At 48.5% G+C, this 22,521-nt stretch overlaps 1 protein-coding gene across 1 annotated transcript in view; it reads left to right on the top strand.

Annotated features, from left to right (window-relative positions):
- The first annotated feature begins 4,878 nt into the window (after positions 1-4,878).
- Positions 4,879-22,521, top strand: part of NKPD1 (NTPase KAP family P-loop domain containing 1) — a 138,227-nt gene continuing 120,584 nt past the window's right edge. The window contains exon 1 of the mRNA XM_078662193.1: positions 4,879-4,972. The gene's annotated coding sequence lies outside the window, so the exon portion shown is untranslated. The remainder of the gene's footprint in view (positions 4,973-22,521) is intronic.

Raw genomic sequence — 22,521 nt, 5'->3', positions numbered from 1 at the left:
GGGAACTCGCCTGCCAAGCCAAACTTAAGGGTGCACGTTGCCACAGTAGTGAGGGTCACACCGCGAGTGATTAACCATGATGACACCCACAACTTAGTTGGACTACCCTGGAAAAAACTTGCCCCGTTGGCACATTACCGTTTATGCTTGCATTTGGTTCTGTTCTTCCTCCCTTCCCCCAACTCTGTCTCCAGCCCCTTGATTACATAACACTGAACGGGAGCACAGGTTGCCCCTTGCATTGCAAAAACACCACAACCATCTGACACCATGACAGCCCTACTACCCATGGGGATCCTCTCCATGGTGGACAAACTCCCAAACGCTGAAGCTCCTGTCCCTTAAAACACCAGGTTTGGGGCCACCTCTTCCAGTAGAATGCAGACATACTCTTCCTACAGGAAGCTCACCTCCTTAAAAGATACTACAAGCGAGTGCTACATCCAGTGTACCCCCAGCATTTCTGGGTCTCCCCCAAACTAAAACCGCAGGGGTTGCTATACTGAGCAAATCATATTTAGGGAAACCCCCCTCCTCGATCACCAGGGGCCCAGATAGCCAATACATAAAGATGGATGTACCCTGGGGAGCGACGACCCTCACACTCCTCAACATCTATGCACCTAATACAGCTCAAGAGACCTTTCTCAGCACCCCCCTCACGCGCCATCTGAAAATGCCCACCAGGCATATCATGGTGGGAGGTGACTTCAAGATAGTGTGGGACCCATACTTGATAGGCAAAGCAATGTCTACAAAGGCACGCGAGCAATGTCTGCACTCCTCAAAAATTAGATTGCAGAGGTGGGGCTAATAGAAGCATGGAGACACATGCACCCATATGTCAGAGATTACTCATATTATTCCAACATACTTATCACCTATTCATGAACTGACTCCATTCTAATTACTCAGTCTCCCCTGCACAAGCTGGAGTCAGCATTCGTGTCTGAAATCTCCATATCAGACCACGCTCACCTAGACTTCAAATGGAGGAACCCTCGTTCCTGCAAAAGAGTTCTCCTTGGTGCCTCCTCCACGACCCGTTCTACAGAAAAACAATATGCACAGCAATCTCAGATTACTTTACAAACAACACTACCCAAGAAGTGTCTCTACATACCTTATGTTATGCTTTCAATGCAACCATCAGAGGGGTAATTATCTCCTTAGATATACGGAAAACCCAGGAGGCACACATCATTGACATTAAGCTTGCAGTGGAAATCTAAGACACTGAACAAGAGGACCAGTTCACCCACTCCAGAACATTCAAACACAAACTCGCCATGCTACACATAAGCTAAAACGCAAGTGGAAAGGGCATTATTCGCCACTGGGCATACATTTTATGATGGGGGGACAAAGTGGGATCCCTCCTGGCCCATATGATCAGGCTGCACAGAGCCAAAACACTTATCCCGCACATTCAGGTCACGGATGGCTCATGCACAAGGGTTAGAAACAGGTAAAATAGCAGCTTTCCATGCCATTTACCAGCGCCTGTACTCGAGAGGACCCAAACAACAGGAAGAATTATACAAGCACTAGCACCTTAGGCCAACAATGTGCGAAGCGGAGATCACCCTGATCCCCAAACCAGGGAAGGACCCGCACTCTACACGTCCTACTACCGGATTGCCTGACTGAATACCAATGCCAACCTATATATGTAAATGTTGGCAATGTTCTTTGATGGCATGCTACCGGGTCTGATAGATACATACCAGGTTGGTTTTATACACAACAGACAGGGGACAGACAATTTCCGGCATCTTGCCCATCTAATAGAAAAAATATGCAAATTAAATATTCCTGCACTACTGATCTCCCTTGTCGCAGAAAAAGTGTTTCATCACATCAGCTGGGCATTCCTGAAGCAGAACCTTACAAAAATCTGGTTGGGCCCCAAAATTAGAGACAGAATCATGGCAGCCTACTCCTCCCCATCGACAGTCATTTGAGTCAACAGGCAATGAACGCTCAAACAGAGGACGAGACAGAGATGTGTGCTCTCCGCCCTCCTGTTTGCCCTAGTGGTGGAACATCTGGCATTGATGCTCAGACAAAATCCCGCAATCACAGGCATCCCAATTGGGTGCCGAGAACACAAATTCAGCCTATTTGCAGATGACATCTCCTCACCCTAGTCCATTCCACTGACTCCCTTCCAGCATTAACCACGCCATAGACCAATTTGAAAAGGTGTCTGGTTTTAAGATTAACAAAGATAAATCTCGCACCCTAAACCTCACAGTTAGCCTCCAGGATGTTCCAGCCCTGAAGGTGCAAGTCCTGTTTCAATGAGCTGCAACATTGCTGCGATACCTCGGTCTCCAACTCACCCCCTGTCTAGAAGATTGGTCCCATACAAACAGGGTACTCTATCAGAAAGAAATCTTGAAAGAGCTATGACCATGGAAACCACTTTACCTATTAACGTTGGCAAAATGAATGTTCTGCCTCACTTTCTACATCTCTTCCAGTCTCTCCCAGCACCTTTTGCCATACAATGGAGTATACAGGCATTTATTTGAAATGGAAACAGCCTTACATATCAAACAAACTTCTAATGCTCCCCTAGAATACTATTGGGTGGCCCACCTTTGATTTATTTCAGAATGAATGGCAAGGGAATTTGAGAAGCATTGGTTTCATATGGACCATGCAGTCGCCTGTTGCACCCTATGGGACCTCACTTGGCTGCCCTGCATGGCTCATTCCAAAAGCACCTATGCGGCCACACCAACAAGAACAGTCCTGGATATTTGGGATCGCTTAGCTATTCAAAAGGGCTTCATGACCTTCCCATCCTCCAACACACCCACAGCCCAAAACCCTGACTTCACCCTGGCCTCTGACCCTAGATGGTCACTGGCTGGATGGAAAGAGACTGTCGCACACTATGTGACCTCTTCCAACCCAACACCATTGCATCCTTTAAACAATGCAAGAAAGGGTATTGCATCTCACAAGCTGCCAGACTGAAATATTATGCACTACACCTTACTAACACGCAAATGGACTCTCTTGGTAGGCCTAACACGCTCCTTCTAGGACTCTAAGGGGTTGATATCTAGAACATATAAGGTGATACAGGCCTCAAAACCAGTGTCTCCCCACCCCTACCAAAACTAATAAGAACTAGCTTTACTGGAGACTATTTAGCCATGTATCATTGGTACCTTATACCGACATGGCTATATAGAGTGTTCCAACAGATACCAGCGCTCTGCTTGCTGAAACAAACATTATGGAAGGAAATACTCAGCCATATCAAAGGCACACTAGGCAACCACATCTCGGCCCACTTGCACATGACCCTACTAGCCATTCTAGTAGTCACCATGACGGGAGTCACAAACTCAGACAAGGCACTGATCTCACACATGACGGGGGTAAGCAACTTATCACACTTAAAAAAAAACCAGTCTGTGGCAGCACACTGGTTCGACAAAAAGTCGTTTATGGTACTGACAGGTGGCTACAGACGATTGTATGTTATTGAAAGAAGTTACCAGAGGAAGTACTAGGTGGATGGAATTGGTGAACCCCTTATCAGGAAATTGGAACTAAAGTATTTGGATCATCTCGATTAAGCCCTTAAGAAGCAAAACTTTCGCGTAACACTGTTGGCTTGGCTGTATATACCATAACTTGTTGATGAAGATTTCTAAAGTGTTAATGGTTTTGAAACCCAATGAAGAAGAATTTTTACAAATGTACCTAAGAAAGGATGTGAACTAAAAAGACTGTAAATGGATATTTGAAGGTGTGACCTCTGTTTTTCTCTGCACATGACTCCATATATGGACCATTCCCTGAGAGGAAAACAGAGAACTGAGAACTAGCGCTGGGCAATTTCTCTATTTTTCGTTCTTGTGATTTCATAGCCCAATTTCTTACACCACACATGCCGTGAGTAATAATAAATTGTATAACTTAATGTAATTAATGCTTGCCACCACAGCTTGCAGTCGAGCACCACTCTCAATGGCCGATGTCCTTATTACCCTATTTTCTACCACTCATTGTTTCCCCCTTGTAAGGATGAGAAGAAGGTGGTTCAGCTTCGAAGCTTCTAGCTCACACTCATTTCGACGGAACGAGATCCGGCTGTAGAACACTGCCATACATTTTTTAGGGGGACTGTCATACTCCCCTGCCTATTAACTAACTCGATACACTCCTCTCTCACCTCTTTTTTGGGGGAAGTTATATATATCGCGAACTCGACCGGAAGGCATCAGATAGGGTGACCAGGCGTCCCCGTTTTGCCAGGACGGTCTATGTTTTTAACCAGCTGTCCAGCAAATATCAAGAAATTTAGCTCATGTCCCAGTTTTTGGAGAGTGTCGACTGAAAAAGGTGGGAGGTGTTTTTTATGTTTTACAAAGCAGGGATAGTCAGCAGTTGCTTCAAGAAAGCAATTTAATTAACAGGCAAGCTACTGGGCTTAAAAATGCATTTTATGTATGTTCTTACTGCCTGTTCTGTAATTCTCTGCTGCGGAGCGCTCTCATCGCTTGAAGAAAAATTGCAGTCCTTCTTCTATTTTTGTGAAATGCCCCGGTTTTTGGCTTTAAAATTCTGGTCACCCTAGCATCAGAGCGCTTTACGTGATCACTAATTGCGTCACAGACGTTAAAGACAACTTCAGGAATATTTGCATTTACTGGTATTAAAAGTTCCAGTTCCTAGTTTCACGTTTACACATTATGCAAACCTTTTCCTGACTGTTGCAGTTCTGGAGTTTTATGTTTTTAATTTCCAGCCCACGGGGAAAGAAACAGGTTAGGTGAGGAATTAAACACCGCTCCTGCTCCTGTGATTGGCTGAGCTCGCCCCCACGGGAGCCAAGAATGCTATTATTAAGTGTGACAAAGAGAGAGGAGTTGACTGGCCGAAAGGAGAGCGAGTTGAGACAGGACTCCTGCTTTGAACTGCTGACTGCGAGTTTAGCTGCAGAGAGGTACGTTGTTTGTTTCCATCCTTTTGCGGGGTTTGATGAGAGAGGGTCAAAGCGGGTCGTGTTTGTATTCCTTTTATGTTCTCATGGATGCCTAAACCGATTAGCCTTTGTGAAAAGGCTCCAAATATCTGACAAGTTGGTGTCTATGAAAGGCCTGAAAGGCTGGAGTAGAGTCGGTCACAGTCCAGCATGCCTGTGAGGAAATTACCTGCTATCTTAATAGGACAGTTCGCGTCTCGGAGGGTGAAATACGCCATTCACGTCCTCTCAGGAAGCCTCACAACCTTTGACAGAGTCTGCCTCTATGCTTTAACTTAAACATACTTTATGATCTCACATCTTAAAGAGATAGCGTCTAATTGCATAAACTGAAAGGGATTGGGATTGCATGCCCTTTAGTAGAGTGGCCATTATCAATTCCTTTTCCTCAGTCCTGCTGTCCTTTGAAACAGTCTACATCCTACATCGTGCTATACATTGGACTATCGTGGATGAGTTGTGGCACGGGGGGACCCAGGGAGAGCCAGGCGCGAGCCGGTCTCTCCCTGGGCGGGTTCGCGCGAGGAACATTTTACAGGTGGAGGGCTGATTAGCGGAGAGGGAAAAAGGGGAAGTCAAGCGGGGATTAGTTACTGCGTGGCGGGAGGCGTGAAGGGAGGTTGTTTTGCGCGGTACCTGGGTCATGGACGAAGCGGCGGAGGTTAGGCGGGCGGTTCAACTCCTCTGTGAAGCAGGGCGAGAGGATTTGTTGATGCCCGGAGTCCCGGAGGAGGCGTGGGTCGGCTTGTCCCGCCCCCCTCGCAAAGCTGCGGAGGGCGTCGCCAGGGCGGTGGAGGCGTGCCTGTCGCCGGGCCCTGAGGAAGACGACGACGGCGAGGCGGCCATGCCGGCCGATGGGCCTGGGTTTTTTCTGCAGACCGAGGAGGCAGGACCCCCGCCGTGTGACCCGGGCGCCCTCCAGCAGGTATGTGACGCCCCCTTTTTGCCTGCTTGTTCGCGAGGGGCGCCCGGGGGGAGGCGGGGGCGTTCTGCGGGTCGATTGACACCGCGACTCGGCGGTCTCGCTGCTGGTTCGTCGGGGAAGCAGCAGGCGGGGCCCAGGCCCAAGCGAGGGCGCAGCACAGAGCCGCAGGGGCGCGCGCACGCCCCCCCCCCTGCTGTGGTGTCTCCTGCCCCTCTGTCCCCTGTGCCGCCTTTGCAGGCTGGGGGCCCTCCATGTCTGTGGCTCAATGGGCAGTGTTACCTGCTCTCCCCGGCCGCGCCGGGGCCTGTCTCTGCCCCCCCTCCAGTTGTTGGCCCCTCTCCCTCGGGTCCCATGGATGCTGGGCACCCCCGGGTTGCCATGCTTTTGCGCCCCCCCCCTGAGGCCCCGCCCCCGGCTCCTGCTGTGGTCCAGGTGGGTGCCACGCATGCCACGCCGCGTCCCACGGCCCCTGAGGCTGTTGTACCTGGTGCTCCTTGCCCCCGGCCCCCCCCCCCCACCTCTAAGTCCATGACTTTGGGGGGCAAGGGCATTTTGCGCAAGGGGGCTCCCCTGGCCACTGGTCAGCCCCTGTTCCCGGTCCCCAGGGGCCGCCCGGGTGGGCTTCTGGGTGGTCCTGAGGCTGGGTCGGTGGGTGGTTTGGGGCTGGCGCCGGGGGGTGAGTGCGGTTCTCATGTTGGGGGTGATGTTTTCGGGGCTGTTTCCTCGTCTGGCTTGAGCGGCCACAGTTTTCACTCTGCGCCTTCGGCTGGGCGGCTGTTGGCTGTTTCTACGGGCCCGGGAACTGTCCACACGGCTGTTTCCAGTGGTGGGCTTGCAGGGGGGCTGTCTGGAGCGGATGGCTCTTCTACAGCTTTCAGTTCTCATAGCTTTCAAAACATAGACTGGCAATTTTATGATGGGGGTATTGGTGATGGCGCTATGCCCAGTGGGAGTGAACAGGTTGCATTTTCTGATGAAGCTTTCTGTGGGAGTTTTCGTGATGCTGATTTGGAAGAAGGGGAATTGAGAGAGACAGATGTTGGGTTTTTGGCAGCACGGGCCCAGGGGGGTGGGTTAGGGCAACCCGCTGTTTCTCGTGTTTTGCAGGGGTCTCGAGGGGACCTTGCGGGTGTACGAGGGGCAGTGTGGTCTGGACCTTCTCAGCGGGATCGTGGGGCCGTCGCCCAGCAGTCGGAGCAGTTACCAAGAGGTAAGACTGGGTGGTGGTCAGTGTGGCAACCTAGGGAGAGTCTCCCGGTTAAGAGTACAAGATCTGTGGGTACGGGTGATGGGGTTGTGGTTGAGCGAGTCGCTCTGGCACCGAGGCTTGAGCGGCCCGCGATTTCTAATGTGCAACCTGGGGAGAGTCTCCCTGTTAAGAGTACGAGATCTTGTGGTACGGGTGATGGGGTTGTGGTTGAGCGAGTCGCTCTGGCACCGAGGCTTGAGCGGCCCGTACTTTCGAATGTTTCTACTGTGCAAGGGGCACAAGAAGTTTCTATATCAGGGGATGGCGGGGTGGCTGCCACTGGGGTGGCGGAGGATAGTATCCTACCGAAAAAGTTGCCTTATTCTGGGGTGGGGATGCCCTTGGGGTCCCATTTGTCCGAAAAAACGAAGACGCTGATCTGGTCTGGGGCTTTTGTGGATGTTTTTCGACTTCTTCACAGGGATGTCCAGGCGAAAGAGGGGTCGAAAGAGGAGGAATTAGAATTGGCTCGGAGGCCTCGTGTTCCGAGGTCTATAGAGAACTGGACTTCGGCCTTTCTAATTTATGCCAGCGTTTATTGTCAACGTCATCCTGAGAAAGCAATAGACATGTTTAAATATGCTGATGTCATCCGCAAGGCTCACAGTTATTTTGGCGGCGTTGCTTGGTTGTCCTACGATGACGAATTTAGGGCGCGCATGGCCGCTTTCCCTGAGCGTTCGTGGGGTGCGGTTGACTCTGAGTTATGGTTGCAATGGATGGCATCGGCACACCCTCCTGCTACGACCCACACAGCTAGCGGGCAGCCTGTGTTTTATCGGCCCTTTTCAGCTCGCCCCGCTCAATCTGGGGCGGGGGTTTGGGGCAGAGGTCAATCAGCCGCTTCCGGCACTTGCTGGCATTTTAACAGGGGTTCCTGTAACAGACCCGCTTGCAGGTATAAACATGAGTGTTCGCAGTGTGGAGGGAAGCATGCCCTCACCCAGTGTTTTCCCGGCCAGAGATGGGGTGATCAGGGACGGGGTTCTGGGGGCAGGGGGCAGCAACATCAGTCTGTTTACAAGGGCCCCTACTCCTATTAGGCAGGAGGTTCTCGAGCTCTGGCTGGTGGATTATCCGGATTTTGAGGCCGCTAAGATTTTGTCTTGGGGTTTCAAAATTGGGTTTCGGATTGGGTATCAGGGACCCAGGGTGGGCAGGTGGTCGGACAATTTGAAGTCTGCGAAGGAGAGTCCACATGTGGTGCGGAAGAAACTGGATGCAGAGCTTGCGGCTGGTAGGATTGCTGGTCCTTTTGTGGATTGTCCCCTGCCTGACTTGATTGTATCACCCCTGGGTGTGGTGCCCAAGAAGGCGGAAGGGGAGTTTCGTCTTATCCATCACCTGTCCTGGCCCGAGGGTTCATCAATCAATGACTTTATTGATCCAGCTGACTCAACTGTCAATTATGCTTCGGTGGACGATGCCTTGCGGCTCGTGCGCACGGCTGGTGTTGGGGCTTTGCTGGCGAAGAGCGACATTCAGTCGGCTTTCCGGCTATTGCCCATTCATCCTTGGGATTTCAGTCTGTTAGGAATGCATTTTGATGGTAGTTTCTACGTGGATCGGGTGTTGCCCATGGGCTGTTCAGTGTCATGCTCCCTGTTTGAGACTTTCAGTACCTTCCTACAGTGGCGATTCACTTTTGTTAGTGGCCACGCGTTGGTCTGTCATTACCTTGATGATTTTCTTTTCATTGGGGAGGGTTGCTCTGGGCAGTGTCAGTCGGCTTTGCACATCTTTCAGGCTCTAGCGGAGGAATTGGGTGTCCCCTTGGCGCCGGACAAGACAGAGGGTCCCTGTACGTCCCTGACTTTTTTGGGGATCGAAATTGATACTCTGTCTATGATGGCGAGACTGCCTGTGGCTAAAGTGAAGGAAATGTCTGCTTTCATACATCTGGTGTTGGGGGAGCGGAAAGTGGTTTTGAAAACTGTTCAGAAGTTGTTGGGTTATCTCAATTTTGCTTGCCGGGTTGTTCGGGCGGGCAGGACGTTCTGCAGACGTCTGGGTCTGTCCATGTCCGGAGCAAGCCTTCCCCATCATAGGGTGCGCATTACCACCGCTGTGCGTGCCGATTTGACTGTCTGGCTTCGTTTTCTGCAAGACTTTAATGGCGTGTCCTTGTTTTTTGCGGATGAGGACATGGTGTGGCAAGTGCAGTTGTTCACTGATGCGTCAGGGGCCCACGGCTTTGGAATATTTTGGGAGGGTCGATGGTGCGCGGCCGGCTGGCCGGCGCACTGGAAGGATCAGGGTCGCAGCATTGCGTTTCTGGAGCTCTTCCCGCTGCTGGTTGCTTTGCATCTATGGGGGGAGGAGTTTCAGAATCGTTCCGTCTTGTTTCACGTGGACAATTTGGCTGTAGTGCACCTTGTCAATCACCAAAAGGCTCGCGATTTGCGGGTTTTGCGGCTCCTGCGCGCATTCATGCTGCGGTGTCTGCAATTGAATATTGTCTTTAAAGCGCGGCATGTTCCTGGTACTTCTAATTGCATCGCTGACTCTTTGTCTCGCTTTCAGTGGTCCGAGTTCCGCAAGTTAGCTCCTGGGGCGGACCTGGCACCAACAGCGATCCCACAGTACGTATGGGACCTGGGGGATTGAGGGTTCACCACTTGGTGGAATGTTCTGTGGCTGAATCCACCAGGCGGGGTTATGTGAAAGCCTGGTCTGAGTTTCTGCAGTTTTGTAATGTTTCGATGGGGCCGTTCGGGGCTGGTTGGTCTGATGAACAATGCGTCTTGCAGTTTGTTTTGCATCTGGCGGACAAAGGCCTGTCGCCCACTACCATTTCGGGTAAATTGGCTGGGGTTTCTTTTTATGGACAGCTTTGGTGGGGGAGGGATCCGGTTGGGGGGGTGTTGGTTCGTAAATTGTTGAAAGGTTTGGCCAGGCTCCGGGCTGGGGGTCAGCAGCTCCGGCAGCCTGTGACGTTTGAATTGCTTCAGTTGATGTTGCTGGAACTGGAGGTGTGTTGTCATGATGCTTTTGAATGTGCCAAATTTCGTTTGTGTTTTGTGTGGTTGTTCTTTGGGGCATTTCGGGCATCAGAGTTGCTGGGGTTGCGGGGCAAGGTAGGCATGACCAGCGGTGAGGTGGTGTTGGAGAGTGACAGAGTGCGTCTTTGGCTGCGGGCATCCAAAACCGACCAGATGGGGAGGGGTAAGTGGGTGTTCCTTGGTAGGAGTGGGGTCTCTGCATGTTGCCCGGTTGGGGAATGGGAAGTGTTTGTGTCCTCTCCGCATTTTCTCCAAGGGTCCATATTTTGTCATGCAGATGGTAGTCCCATAGTTGCATCTCAATTGTTGGCTGTCTTACGCAAGGTCTTGCTGCGTTTGGGGAAGGACCCTGTTCAGTTTGGTACCCATTCCTTCAGAATTGGTGCGGCGACGGAGGCCGCCCGCCTGGGGTGGGACTGGTCCCAGATCAGACGCATTGGTCGTTGGCGTTCCAAGTGTTGTGAAAAGTATGTGAGGAAATAGTGCATTTTTGGCTGGTCTAACCTTTCTTTCTTTCCTAGGTCCCTGGCTATCTGTCGCCGGATGCAAAAGGAGGGTGTGGATACTGGGGCACTCTTTCATTAAAAGAGCAGCTTTAGCCGCTGCCAGCCAGCTTTGTGGGAGATCGCTTGGTCTGAACAGTCTGACACATGAAGTCTCATGGCACGGCACAGGGGGAATGCGCTGGGGTGGGTTTTTTCCTGCCTTGGCTGATTTGGTTTCGCAGTGTTTGGGGGGCCCTCCGGATCTCCTGGTGCTACATTTGGGAGAGAATGACTTGGTTTCTCTCTCTGGGCTGACCTTGTTAAAACTAATGAAGCAGGACCTGGAAATCATCCGAACCACATGGGAGAGCACCATGCTCATATGGACTGAGTTTGTGCCCCGTTTGCACTGGCGTGGGGCACGGACCCATTCTGCCCTGGAAAAGGCTAGACGGAAAGTGAACAGGACAATGCGCCTTTTTTGCCAACGTTGGGGGATATACAGTTTGAACCATTATCATTTACAAATATCTGAACATCATTTATTTTGTGAGGACGGTGTGCATCTTTCAGCTTTGGGCCTCTCTTTTTACCTCCTTGAACTCAGGGACTTGATTAGCAAGGTTCTTCAAGTGCAGTTGTGGTGTGCTCCTTCCTGTCCTTTAGGTGGGGCAGGAAAACGCTAAAGGTTTTCCTGGGTGGCGGGTTTTTGTTAGTGGGGGTGGGCAGCCTGGAGCGGGTTGGCCATCCTGAAGGGTAGCGTTGGGTAGGCTAGGTTTAGTAGGCAGGAGTTTGTTCGGGGTTTTGGGATTTAGGTTTCGTAGGCTCAATGTTGAGTTGAATTATGTAAATAATAAATAAATAATGAATATGTTTATCATTGATGATGCACCTGTCCTAAAATAAAAGTGGCCTTTCTTGCTCCTAAAAGAAGGTGTGGACAATGTTTTCTTGCGCGAGGGGGGACCCAGGGAGAGCCAGGCGCGAGCCGGTCTCTCCCTGGGCGGGTTCGCGCGAGGAACATTTTACAGGTGGAGGGCTGATTAGCGGAGAGGGAAAAAGGGGAAGTCAAGCGGGGATTAGTTACTGCGTGGCGGGAGGCGTGAAGGGAGGTTGTTTTGCCCCACCCACCCTCCCTCTTTTTTCTTTTTCTTTATTTATTTCTGGGTTTGTTATTTTGTGGTGCTCTAGGCACTGTTTAGTTAGGTAGGTTTGCCACTGTTAGGATGGGTGCCTTTGTTCTTTCGTAGGCGGGTTTTTGTTAGTGGGGGTGGGCAGCCTGGAGCGGGTTGGCCATCCTGAAGGGTAGCGTTGGGTAGGCTAGGTTTAGTAGGCAGGAGTTTGTTCGGGGTTTTGGGATTTAGGTTTCGTAGGCTCAATGTTGAGTTGAATTATGTAAATAATAAATAAATAATGAATATGTTTATCATTGATGATGCACCTGTCCTAAAATAAAAGTGGCCTTTCTTGCTCCTAAAAGAAGGTGTGGACAATGTTTTCTTGCGCGAGCATGTCTTAAAAAATACAATGAAATGCAGAGGGTAAAATGATATAAAACACAATATAATGTATATAAAACTCTGCCTTGAGTGACCCGAGGTGCTGTTGGGTCATTTTATGAAAGAGAGAGGCTTCAGGACTTATTTCTGAGGGCAGATTCTTTTCATATATGAGTTTGTCTTATGGAGAAAGTCGGCTGATGGTAACTATTTGTTAAACCATATTGATTTATTGAGCCATCACCATTGATAATCATAGATATTTATTATATTTGAAGATAGTTTTTTGGTAGATGGAGGGGTTTTGCTTTTGATGTGTGATTTTCTGTTGTTGATCGTAGAATGTGCAGTAAGCAGCAGTGGATCCGTGAAGGAGGCCTCATTTTGGAGCTAAGGTGGAAAAATGAATCCACTGGAGGACGCTGTCATTGTCAGAGTTTCAGGCACTTTGTTTGTTGTAGTTGTTTACTGGCGTATGACCTGAGCACATTGTAAATTGCAGCATGTGAAAATGACAAGCTTACCACTTGTGGGTAAGCAGAAGCGGTATTTGTGAGTGATTTGTCTTGGACTGGATGGTTTTGGAATGTGTTAGCCTTGGCATGGGTTGTCTATGAGTGGGTTGCCTTAGATTTGGTTCACCTTTCTATGGCTTGTGAATGAGCGGCCTCACAGTTGGTTGGCTTTAAGAGATTTGGCAATTTCTGAGTAGCTTGGTGTGTTTAGTCTCTGAGTAGGTTGCACTGCAGTGAATTTTGTTGAAATGGGTTGGTTTCCAATGAGTGGGTTTGAAATGGTGGTTTAGGAGTATATTGTCTTAGCATGTACGGTTACGGAGTGGGTAGTTGTGTAGTGGGTGTTTTTGTAGCAACTTGCTTTTGAGTTAGATTTCATAGAGTGGCTTGCTTGGAGCAAGGTATCTTTAGATTGGGTGGCCTTGAAGTAGGGTACCATTTAGGGGATTGCATTTTAGTGGCTGCTGTTTGAGCTGGTTATTCTAGTGTGTTTTTTCTTGGAGCGGTGGTAATGAGTATTGATGTTGGTGGTATTTCAGTGACTGTCCTGGATTGCCTTGGAGTTGGCTGTCATTGAATGATAATATAACGACTTACTTTTAATGTAGTGCATCTTAGCACAGTGTATGCCATTGAAATGTCCTAAGAATAACAGGGGTTCATAACACCCAATTCAGCTGTGGTACTAAATTTAGTATTATTTGAACAATAAAAGATTTCTTTGGCCCTGCTGTAATTCAAACTCATGATCTAAAGGCCACACTCAGAAGGCAGCAGTGAGAACGTAACTCACTAAGGCTCCTTCTCTCCTTTGAGTTAATTGCCACTGAGCAAGTTGGCATGGAGTCGGTTGGCCTTTTGTTTGTATTCCTCGAATGATTTGGCAAGTTAGTGACGGTGGAATGGGTAGTGCTGTAGTTAGTGATCTTGTAAAGAAACATAGACAAACTCAGTACCATTAAAGAGTTGCAAAGAGCATTAGCAGGGGACAGGTACAATTCATGTCTGTGACATGGGTTCAGGGCGTCTCACCATGTATCTTGGCTAAGTAAGACTACCTTAAGGTAAGAAGACAAATCGCAGCGTATGGACAACTTGTTTCTCATTACTTCTAAACCACTGCACGTGTTCTCAGAACTGCAGGGTTAAAAGCAAAATTCAATACACTGGATATAAGCCTACTCAGTTTGCACTGTATGTAATGAAAATTATGTCTCTCATATCAATTAGCAGAGGAATTATTTCAACATTGCTTTAAAACCTAACACCAGTGCCTCACCACCACTAAAAGGTGAGTAGAGATGGGGCAGAGTCATTCACATTAAATATGTACCTGGTTTGAGGAGTTGTAATTATATTTATTTATGATACATTTGTTGAAAAAGCATGAGAAATAACTGCAGAATTTATGACTGCACATTCTTAGAGCATGGAGACTACAGAATAAGTAAATGCTTGGCCGCAGAGCAGGGAGAGAATACTAAATAGATGAGGATAGTGGCCTTTATATGTAGCGTCAAGAAGACTGGTAGAACTCTTGAGTAAGAGATGTTGCAGAGAAATCAGTGGTACAGAAGCCATCTTGGAACGGGTTGGGTGAAACTGGGCAATGGTGGTGAATTGTAAATGAGGATTTCCTGTACAGCAAAGGGAAAGAGAAGAAGGGTGACGGTGTAGTAGATGGAAAGGCTGTAGGATCATTTAAGCATAATCAACGTGATCACAGCCTAATGGATAAATATTTTAGTTGAGAGCTTAAGTTAAAGTATGAGAACACTATTATAGCAGGAACCACAGAAAAGGACAGTATTAAATGTTCCATATAAGACACATACAGAATTCCTAATTACAAAGTGTTGGGTAACTCTGATGTGGTAAAATTGCACCCAAAATTACCGATACTGCAGAGCTGAATAATTACAGGGTGCAATATTACTGCACCTTTAGGAATTTTTACCAAAAACCTCTGGAATCATAGTTTATCTCCTGACGTATGTAAATATTCCCAGATTGGGACACCTTTAATGGGACATATTACAGCAGGCTTTCACTGTCACAATGTAGCCATGAAAACAACAGATGATGCAGATTTAAATTCATAATCTCGATTCTGGAGGAAACTTCAGTTCCTTCCCAATGTGGGATTTCAACTAGACTTGTGATGAAGACCATGGCGCTGATTTAGAGTTTGACAGAGAGGGTACTCCAACAGCATTGGAGTATTCCTCTTGCCAAACTTAAGGTCTACCTGCCTGATTTAAAGATGGGCTGACCTTAAGTATGTCAGCGAAGGAGACTACTCTATATCCGTTGCTGATTTACTCCTCCGATGGTCCAATGGAGTACGGTAATGTCGTCAGCGATGTTATCAATGATATCATTTGAGATGTCGTCAGTGATGTCATAAATGATGTCATAAAATGTCATGAGTGATACCATATGTAAGGTCATAAGCTGTGCACGGTGTGAGAGCAAGTTATAGTTAGAGCTGCTAACCATAACTGGTAAATTTCTGTGTTTTTAAAGTTTAAAATGTTAATGTTGTCACTCAGAAATTCATCTAACTATATGATTACTTTAACCTTTGGTTTTAACAGTGAATTTTAAGTTTTTTTTAAAATACGAAAACAGACATTTTTCATTACGCCTAACTATAACGTTGCTTTAACCTTTACTTTTTTCACTGTGAATTTCTAGTTTTTTTAACAGAAAATAAATTATTTTTGTGAGTGTATGCATGTGAGTGAGTATTAAACAGATACATATTCAATGGAAATTGTTTATGTATTCAGTTATTGTAACTGATATCAAGACATGAAGCCAGCAATCTTTTTTTTGAGGTGGTATTACTCTCGCAATGATGGGTGTGCGTAGTAGGGTGTGTGGAGGGACTGGCCTCTCTGGTGAGACCTCTATTTGTAATGATTAGTGTGCGTAGTAAGGTGTGGAGATTGTCTGCCCTCTCCTTTTAGACCGCTCTCTCAGATGATCGTGTGCGTAGTATGGTGTGTGGAGGGACTGACCTCTCCTTGTAGACCTCTCTGTCAGATGAAGGGTGTGCATAGTTGGGTGTGTGGAGGGACTGCCTTCTATGCTGAGACATGTCTCTGTATTGATAATTGTGCATAGCAGGGTGTTGGGAAGGACTGGGGTCTCCTTTCAGATCACGTGTGTGCATAGTAGGGTGTGTGGAGGCACTGACCTCTCTGGAGAGACCTCTTTCTGTAATGATAGGTGTGTGTAGTAGGGTGTGTGGATGGACTGCCCTCCCCTTCGAGACCTCTCTCTCAGTTGACGGTAGTACGTAGTAGGGTGTGTGGATGGATTGGCCTCTCCTTTGAGATCTCTCTCGCAGATGATGGATGAGTGTAGTAGAGTGTATGGGGAGCCACTGCCCTCCCCTATGAGACCTCACTCAGATGACCGGTGTCTGAAGTAATGGGTGGGGATGGACTGGCCTCTCCTTTGAGACTTCTCTCCCAAATGACAGGTGTGAGTAATAAGGTGTGTAGATTGACTGATGTCTCCTTTCAGATCTCTCTCTTAAATGAGTGGTGTGTGTTGTAGGGTGTGTGGATGTTCTGTCCTCTCCTTTGAGACATCTCTCTCACATAACAGGTTGCGTTGTAGGGTGTGTGCATGGACAGGCCTCACCTGTGAGACCTCGCGCTCAGATGACAGGTGTGCATAGTAGGTTGTGTGGATAGATTGGTCTCTTCTTTCAGACCTCTCTCTCAGATGATGGCTGTGCATAGTATGGTGTGTAGATGGACTAGACTTTCCTTTGAGACCTCTCTCTCATATGGCAGATGTTCAAAGTAGGGTGTGTGGATGGACTGGCCTCTCCTTTGAGACCTCTCTCTCAGGTGATGGGTGTGCCAAGTAGGGTGCGTAAATAGACTGGCCTCTCCTTTCAGACCTCTCTCTCAGATTATGGACATGCGCAGTGGGGTATATGTGGAACGACTGGCCTCTCCTTTGAGGACTCTTTCTCAGATGATAGGTGTAAGTTGTAGTGAGTGGGGAAGGACTGGCCTCTCCTTTCAGACATCTCTCTCTCAGAGGACGGGTGTGCATAGTAGGGTGTGTGGATGGATCGGCCTCTTCTTTCAGACCTCTCTCTCTCAGATGACTGGTGTGAGTAGTAGGGTGTATGGGAAGAGACAGACCTCTAATGTCAGAGCTCTCTCTCAGATGGTGGTTTTGCGTAGTAGGGTGTATGCATGGACTGGCCTCTCCTTACAGACCTCTCTCTCAGATTATGGGTGTGGGTAATAGGGTGTATGGATGGACTGGCCTCTCCTTTCAGATTGCTCTCTCCGTTGGGCCTTCAGATGAAGTATTACACTGAAGGAGTACATTTTACTCTGTCAGCATATAACTTGCGGTCTTCAATCGAGTAGGTGGGCCTGGACTTTGGCAGACAGGATACCCTGTTGCTATTCCAATCAAGTACTTGTCTGCCAAACTCTAAATCAGCCCCAGGGGCCCAGCTAATGCAAATCAGTACCAACCCTCCTCCGCATGGAAGCAGTTCATACTGAACCTTGGTCATCTCACTCATTCACCCTGCGTCCCACTGCTTTTTGAGTTGGAAAATCTGAGTCCCACCAACACCCCCCACCCCACAATCTCACTGTCTAAGCTACTACTCCACTGGCCATTTCGCAACAACTAAATTCTCTTGTACCAACACCAAAGACCATCATCAAATATACGTAACACAGCATCACACCAATGTAATGCCGTTCAAATTATCCAAATTTACCTGCAAAATAACTTTGTATGTCCCCATTCTGGATAAAATTTGCCATGCACATTTTCTCAAGTCATCATCTCTGTGACACATTTGATGTCAGGTTATTCTTGATATGAAGGTTCATTGCAAAACCTATTCAGCAAACACCTCAAACTGCACTTTTCCTGTTGCTGGTAGGTTACCCGGGAGAGGATAAAAATTGTCGATGCTCCTTTGTTTTGCTACTGAAATCGCTAGATTTGCAATTGTGAGCTCAATTTTATAAATGGTGAGCGGAGGAACTATGGGCTTTAGATTTTGAACCTAAAGTTGCCAAGCATTGATCCAAGCAAAAACACACTGCACATTTAAACAGATATTGACGCGGCCTTTCAAAAGTATAAAAAAGGAGCAGGCTTTTAAATGTTCCCTATTTAATGAACCATACTAATGTCAAACAATTAAAACCAAACCCCTCCTCGTCTTTTTTTGCTCTGGTCTTCACTATTCTCTGCAAGGATTGGAAATGTCAACAGATCTGGCATCGGGAAACTGGTACAGTAGGGAATTAAAAAAATATTTCCTACGCATATTCCACACAAATAATGAAACGGAAAAAAGAAAACACGCAGCTGCCTAAACTTGGCTGCCATATGCTTGAAATAAAGATATTAAAGAAAATTAACCAAGACATAGTACTAGACCAGTACCAGTGCTTGGTAGCAGGAGGGTGAACTTAGAACCAGCAGTGAACCCCTGCATAGCACAGGAAAACGTGGATCGTATTCAAAACGATGTATTATTGTAAACACACAAGGATGACTAAAAGAATTAGAACAGTTATGAAAAAGCACTCAAAAAAAGTAATGTTTTGGCCCACCAGTCGTGGCACTGAAGTGCTCTTCTTTTTTGGTAGAAAGTCACATGTGTGCAGACAATATGCTGCCACTCACAGTGCAAAATAGCCAAGGGACGAATTTGGCTCACCCGTTGGTGTAGCTGTCTCATTAAGAAGGAGAACGTGAATTATTATTTTTTATCAAGTTTTTGAGATAACATAGGAATTATCATAGCTTCAAAATAGATATGCAGAGTAATACCACTGCAGCACATAGTCATAGATCATTCAGTTTTACTTGGTGCAGTGAATGACAGTTTAGCAGACCAATGGATAACGAGAGCTGAAACAAAGTCTTATTATGTATGTTTTTTTAGGTACAGCATGAAGCCATCTCTAGACCAGTCCCATAAAATGTGTATTTCATTTTCCTTACCAAGCTCTGTGCCAATGTGTAAAACCTCTTCCAGTCTGTTAAGACACATGGGGCAGTTATATATTTTTAGCCTTCGCGCAGAAGTTGAGTTCTGATACCCCGATGGCAATGTTGAATGGCCAGACATACAAATCAGTTTTATAGAAGTGGCAGAAGTACACCCAATGATGCCAACTCAGTGGGAGGAAGGAGGGTGTGTTGACTCTTTGAGGTCCGCTTGACCAATGAAAGACGGCCACTCAGGGAACCAAAAACAATCTAGCTGCTATCCTGGGTCTGTCTCTAACCTCCCAATAGTCAGGTGGGTGCAGGGTAGACGCAAGCTTTGGGAACCATGTGAGGCATCTCCTACCCCGTCTATGCATCTTCTGATTAGATCATACAAAAACATCACCAGTGCCAACTTGGCATCATTACAAATGTGTAAATGCTCCTGAAGCAGGTGACGCATTGCTCATGACTGTTGCCAAACACTTTTTACTGACATAAGACTCATGCGTGTAGCACACGTGCGAGTCATAAGTGGCAATGCAGTAGTGATGTAGGCTCTAAAATATGTAGACATCTTGGTTAATGTTAATATTGGTAATTGTGTTGCAAGGTGACATTTTATAATGAGTGCCGATCATTACAAAGCTGGAATTCAGGTGCAAGAAATATGCCGAATCTCAGGTTGACCAAATGACATGCAAATAGCCTCCATTAACATTTTTCTCCTATATGTTCATTGCGGCCATTTTGAAAATCGGACTGGGCTTTAGTCGCCAGTAGGTCGATAAGACCTGAACTGTGTTAAAGATACAACTTCTGGGAGAAACTTTAGTGTCCCCAAGTCAAAGAACGCCGAGCAGGAGAGGCGAAACGCGGAGAAACGCGACAACATTCGAAAGAGGAGGTGCATGAACACAAGGGGCATCACCAGAGCTGATTCAAGTCGAGCTGCGTCCACCGAGAAGCGGGAAAAAGCGGAAAGAAGCTAGCTGGGAAGAGGAGGTGCAAGATGGCGAAGGGACCCGAGAGGGGATAAACGAAACGCGACCACTGAGCCACCAAGTAAGAGCACCCGATCTCAGGCGCAGACCCCCCCTCAGAGGCCCATAGAAGGGGGTAGAGTAGAAGCATCCCCTCTCCCGAACCGCAGGTGAAGCGGCGAGCGACCCCCCCCCCCCCCCCCCCCCCCGCCCACCGACGACGAGACAGACAAGGCGGCCATCTTGGGTGAGGAAAGAGGCGAGGGGCGGCCATCTTGGTAACACCACAAGGCGGGCTCGTACACCCGAGCGGAACACAGACGCCAGGGCGCAGAGGGGGAACTACAAGGCGATAGCGCGATCGGCAGAGACAAGTACAGTACAAGACAGAAGGGCGCAAGAGGTCCGAGAGGGAGCAGTAGCCGGGAGACACAGAGCTCACCACCAAGTCGCCTGCAAGTAAGAGTGCTCTGGGCTGAAACGGCATGCCCAGCGAGAGGCAAGTGCTGACGCGCAGAAGAGGGGGAAAATAAATAAAATAAACAAAAGAAGAGGAAAAACAAAAAACGCTTGCTCGGAACACGAGGCGTCCACCTAGGAGAGGCACAGAAGGGGGCAGCCATCTTAGGAGAGGTACTGAGGCGAGCAAGCGGCCATTTTGGAGAAGGAGAAGCGGAGAGTAAACAAACCTGAGCGAGCAGAGGCAAAGTGTACACCCAAAGTGTGCAAGCGGTGACGGCAACACCACACACTCACCCTGGGAAGCACAGAAGGAAGGGCGGCCATCCCAGGGAAGGCACTAGACAAGCGAGCTGCCATCTGTAAGAAGCAGCAGCGTGGGGGGCACCAACTCAGCGCAGAGCCACCCAGAGAGTGGCCAACCCCATACCGGCATAAGTAGCGTGCAGGCAGCAGTCGCAAGGCAGCAAGCACGGAAACAAGGTGCGAAAAGGGGCATAACAAGACGCACACCGAAATAAACCACATGCCGTAAGCACAAGGGCAGCAGGCCAGACCCGAGCGTGGTGGGAAGTACTTAGGTGTCTGAGGGAAGCAGAACTGCCACAAGTCGTGAAACACCAAGCCAGAGCAAAGGCCCACACCCCCAGCCAACCAGCCGACACCCCCAGCAGAAGCAGCAGACGGAGCAGAGCGACAAATAACAGAGCCTGAAAGAGTGGAAAAAGGCAAGACAAAGGGGGGGGACCGCAAGTGGCTGGCGGAGTACAGGACAAAAACCAGAGTGGTCAAGTGGCCACCCAGGTTCAGGGACAACCCCCTAACGGCAATAAACACCCTGAGAAACAAGGAAGAAAAGGGGCAAAAAAAGGCCGCCACGAAACAACTGCTAATAGAAGGGAAACCCAAGACGCACCAGGTCAGAAGAGGCTCCGACGCCATGGCAGGGAGAGATGGCAAACAAGGCACGAACGACCTGAAAAAGAGCAAGAATGACACCCCCGCCTCACCGGCCAAGGAGCGCAGCAGCCAAGGTGACGGGACTATCACACTTGACACTCTCCTGAGGAAAATAACGGAAGGAAACGAGCTAGCAAAGGCCACGAAGAAAACAGTGGACAGCATCCAGATGGAACTAATAGCGATTAGAGCAGAGCAAAGCAAAGCCAATGGCAGAATTGACGAGGCAGAGAAAAGGATAAGCCAGCTGGAGGACAATGCCAATATAACACACAAAGACCTGGGGTTGGTGATAAAGAGAACCACAGCACTACAAAAAGCCATGGCGGAGCAGGAGGACAGAAGCCGAAAAGGCAACATAAGACTCTTGGGAGTGCCCGAGGAGGAAGAAGACACACCGGGGGCATGCGCCCTAATGCTGGAAACTCTAATACCCAAACTTACTGGACTTAGCTTCGACAAACCGCTCGAAATCACCAAAGCATATCGCATACCGGCCAGAAAGCAAGTGAATAGTAACGCCCCCAGACCGATAATATGCAAACCGTTAAGAGACAACCACACCGACGCGATCTTCTCCGTAGCCAGGAAGGGCCGCCCGATGCTGATAAACGGGAGCAAGGTAACAATCACCCAAGACTTCTCCAGGCTAACAGTCGAGGTGAGGAAAGGTTTCCTAGCCCAGAGAGAACACCTGCGCAAAAAGAACATTGCCTTCCCCTTTGCGGGTCCTTCCAAAATGAGAGTAACAGATAGGCACGGAAGCAGAATCTTCGACGACCCCAACGACCTACACAGATACCTACAAGGCCCGGCACCAGAAGAAATGGAGCTACCAAGCCCGGGTGCAAAGCGAAGAGCATCCTCGGATGAAACGAACGAAGGGGAGGAATAGGAAGGGGAACCGCTTTAACGTACACGTGCAAAACTCGAACTTAAACGAACTGATCTACCTCAGACAAACACACACAAGAGCAACCGCAGCTACCTCAGCAGTGCAACCACAACTACGGGAAGAAGAGGGAGAACAACAACAGCCATATCCTTTTACTGTAACGTCTTATTCCCTGTCCTCTCCCATCTCTACGGATGGCCCCTTATAACACGTGCCCAACTCAACAGTAAAGACTATGCGAGGACTTGGGGGGGGAGTGTGAGGACCCTTGCTGTCGCACACCCGGTTTTCTACTGATGGGGGGTGGGGGGGAGGGTGGGAGGTGGGCGGACAGGGGGGGAAGCGGGGCAGGTGGACAAGACGGTAGATGACACAGCCATCATTTGTGTAACAAAAAAATTCCCTTTCCTCTTTCATTTTTCTTTTCACATCCCCTACCTTTTCCCTCTCTTATTTCTCATCCCACACCGTGCATTCCAATCCCCAGGGGGGGCCACAAGACGCACCATGGAGAACGGACATACAGGCCAACGCCAAA

Source organism: Lissotriton helveticus, chromosome 9, assembly GCF_964261635.1.
Source record: "Lissotriton helveticus chromosome 9, aLisHel1.1, whole genome shotgun sequence".
In the NCBI taxonomy this organism is placed as follows: Eukaryota; Metazoa; Chordata; class Amphibia; order Caudata; family Salamandridae; genus Lissotriton; species Lissotriton helveticus.
Note: the sequence above shows the minus strand (reverse complement) of the source record. Positions and strands in the feature narration are given on the sequence as shown.